The sequence below is a fragment of the Antedon bifida genome, chromosome 5 (genome assembly GCF_963402885.1).
Source record: "Antedon bifida chromosome 5, ecAntBifi1.1, whole genome shotgun sequence".
Classification (NCBI taxonomy): Eukaryota; Metazoa; Echinodermata; class Crinoidea; order Comatulida; family Antedonidae; genus Antedon; species Antedon bifida.
Window position 1 is genome coordinate 23,368,275 of NC_136230.1, and position 3,844 is coordinate 23,372,118.

Here is a 3,844-nt window from a genome sequence, read left to right on the forward strand (position 1 = left end):
AAAAAATTCGTATTTTGACGCTTTTTAAGAATCGCGCGCGCAAAAACGCATTTTTGCGCAGTAATTTTTTGAAACACGCAAATGCCCTAATTCATGCTCTAAATTGATCAAAACTTAATTTTGAGCTTTTTAAATTTTTAACGCGCGATTTCACGCGCATGACCCTACGTGCACGTGCGTTTTTATTTGCTAATATTTTTACCCTTGACCTGAAGTTTATGTATAGTGAATTTCATTAATATGTGATAATGAATTATGGAGATATGATTGATAATGTGATTTCACAAAATGGCGTATACGTGACGTCACGGATGAGTGATCACGCTGAAAAGCTTATTAGGACTAAGTTACAGTATTTGAAAGACATTGTGAAATTTTGGTAATCATTGACATTAAACTTTTTTAGATATTTGTTACACAAAATAGTGCCCAGAAACAATAATAACAACTAGATCTTAACTCGTCACTTGAGGACGAGTTTGGTTATCCGCCCGCAACAAACGTATCTTGCGCATTCAAGTACTTTTCAATCATGACTTTTCCAAAAAGTAGCCTATTCGAAAATAAAACTCCCTTTCAGTGTAATAAGCAAATAAATCCTTTTATTTAATTATTTTCCCGTGACGGGATTCGATCCCGGTACCTCTGATACCAAAGTCGGTTGCAATACACATCGAGCCATATGAGCACCTGCTGAAGAAAATCCAAAGAACAATTACTCGTTCATTCGGTATGTCGTGAACCCCTCGATGCAAGTTGATTATTACCTATCAAACTAAATCATAATTTTTACTATAATGAAATGTTCACACATTTTAAACAGTAACATATTATGAAAGTTCATACTTTCAAGTTTTATATATTAAAATGTGAAGTAAAAAGATAAACGTTATGTTTATTGTTTTGCTCTTTGAAAATGTTAGTGTTTGTTTGATGATCAAAATTTCAAAAATTATATTTAATATGCACATAATGTAGCCATCAAACACGTTTTAGCATTCAAGACTATAATAAATCAGACCTATGATTCATACACTGTAAGAAAATAAAATAAAAAATGGGGGTAACCTTGCATTCTGATGAACTGTATCGTTTTTAAAAGTAGACATATTTTGCAACATTTTCACAATTATTAGACATTTTACGTGCGCAACCAGTCATGTTTAACGTGCTCGTGTAACGCCATTTCCAGTTGAATAGTGAATAAAATAACGCAAAATTGTTAACTGAAGTTTGAAAAACACAGTCTATGCAAAATAAAGGCTCATACGCGTTCCCTGCGCCGTGCGCGCGTGAAAATGTGCGCATCTGGTGGGAATTTTTTAAACGCTTAAAATGACCTGAAACGTGCGCTAATTTAATCAGAAAATGATTTGAAGCATTTTAAAATTTCAAACGCCGTTTACGCGCGCACTTTCTAATGTTACAAAATTCGGTAGCGATAAAACAGTTTACAATTGATGTGAAGCAACCGTGGCTGAAAATTTCGTTAAAAATATTTATTTGTTTCAAAGTTATGATCAATTTAAGAATTTCAGAAATTCGCGCGTAACTTACGCTACGTGGCTCTGACAGCGTCCAAAAGCTTCGCAGTACAACTTCAGTTAAATGTCTAAATGTTTAGAAAGTTACAAAATGTTATGTTAACACGTTGCAGAGAAACAGCGTGCACAAAATCTGAGAAAGAAAGAAGAATAATAACTAGATCTTAAACTCGTCACTTGAGGACGAGTTTGGTTATCCGCCCGCAACAAAACGTATCTTGCGTATTAAAGTACTTCTCAGTTATGACTTTTCCAAAAAAGTAGCCTATTCAAAATTAAAACTGCCCTTTAAGTGTAATAACCAAATAAATCCTTTTTTGATTGTTTTCCCGTGATGGGATTCGAACCCGGTACCTGTGATACCAAAGTCGGTTGCACTACACATCGAGCCATATCAGCACCTGGTGAAGAAAATCCGAAGAAAGAATCCTCGTTCATTCGGTATGTCGTGAACCCCCTCGATGCAAGTTGATTATTACATATCGAACTTAAATCATAATGTTTACTATGATGAAATCTTCACACATTTTAAACAGTGACATATTATGAAAGTGCATACTTTCAAGTTTAATATATTAACATGTAAAGAAAAAAGATAAACGTTATGTTTATTGTTTTACTCTTTGAATATGTTTATGTTTGTTTGATGATAAATATTTCAAAAATTACATTTAATATGCAAATAATGTAGCCATCAAACACTTTTTAACATTCAAGACTATTATAAATTAGACCTATGATTCATACTCTGCAAGAAAATAAAATAAAAAAATGGGGTAACCTTGCATTCTGATGAACTGTTTCATTTTTAAAAGTAGACATATTTTGGAACATTTTCACAATTTGTTGACGTTTTCGTGCGCAACCTGTCATGTTTAACGTGCTCGTAGAACGCCATTTCAAGTTGAAAAGTGAATAAAATAACGTAAAATTGTTAACCGAAGATTTAAAAACACAAATCGTGTAAAAGAAATGCTCATACGTGTTCCCTGCGCCGTGCGCGCGTAAAAATGTGCGCAACAGTGGCAATTTTTTAAACGCTTAAAATGACCTGAATCGTGCTCTAATTTAATCAGAAATTGATTTGGAGCATTTTAAAATTTCAAACGCCATTTACGCGCGCACTTTCTAACGTTACAAATTGCGGTAGCGTTAAAAAAGTTAACTATTGATGTGAAGCAAACGTGGCTGAAAATGACGTTAAAAAATATTCGTTTGTTTCGAAGTTATAACCAATTTAAGATTTTCAGAAAATCACGCGTAACTTACGCTACGCGGCTCTGACATCGTCAAAAAGCTTGGCTGGACAACTTCAGTAAAATGTCTAAATGCTGAACAAGTTACAACATATTATGTTTACACGTTGAAGAGAAACAGCGTGCACAAAATAAGAAGAGTAAAATATTTCAAACGCAATTTACGCGAAAACTTTCTAGTCTCCAAAAATTTGTTAAACATTCCAAAAGTTAGCCATTGATGTGAAGAAAACGTGGCTGAAAATTTCGTTAAAAAATATTTATCGGTTTCGAAGTTATGACCGATTTAAGATTTTCAGAAAATCGCGCGTGACTTACGCTACGCGGATCTGACAGCGTCCAAAAGCTTGGCTGAACATCTTCAGTTAAATGTCTAAATGTTGACCAAGTTACAACATGTTATGTTAACACGTTGAAGAGAAAACGCGTGCACAAAATCTGAGAAAGAAAGAAGAATAATAAAAAAAAAAAGAAACACGTACAATAACAAAGGTTATCCGCTTGTGGCGGATAACCAAAAAAAAAGTAACACTACAATTCCAAGGGCTTATCCGCTTGAGGCGGATAACCAAAAAGAAACACGTACAATAACAAAGGTTATCCGCTTGTGGCGGATAACCAACTAGATCTTAACTCGTCACTTGAGGACGAGTTTGGTTATCCGCCCGCAACAAACGTATCTTGCGCATTCAAGTACTTTTCAATCATGACTTTTCCAAAAAGTAGCCTATTCGATAATAAAACTCCCTTTCAGTGTAATAAGCAAACAAATCTTTTTATTTAATTATTTTCCCGTGACGGGATTCGATCCCGGTACCTCTGATACCAAAGTCGGTTGCACTACACATCGAGCCATATGAGCACCTGCTGAAGAAAATCCGAAGAACAATTACTCGTTCATTCGGTATGTCGTGAACCCCTCGATGCAAGTTGATTATTACCTATCAAACTAAATCATAATTTTTACTAGGATGAAATCTTCACACATTTGAAACAGTAACATATTATGAAAGTTCATACTTTCAAGTTTTATATATTAAAATG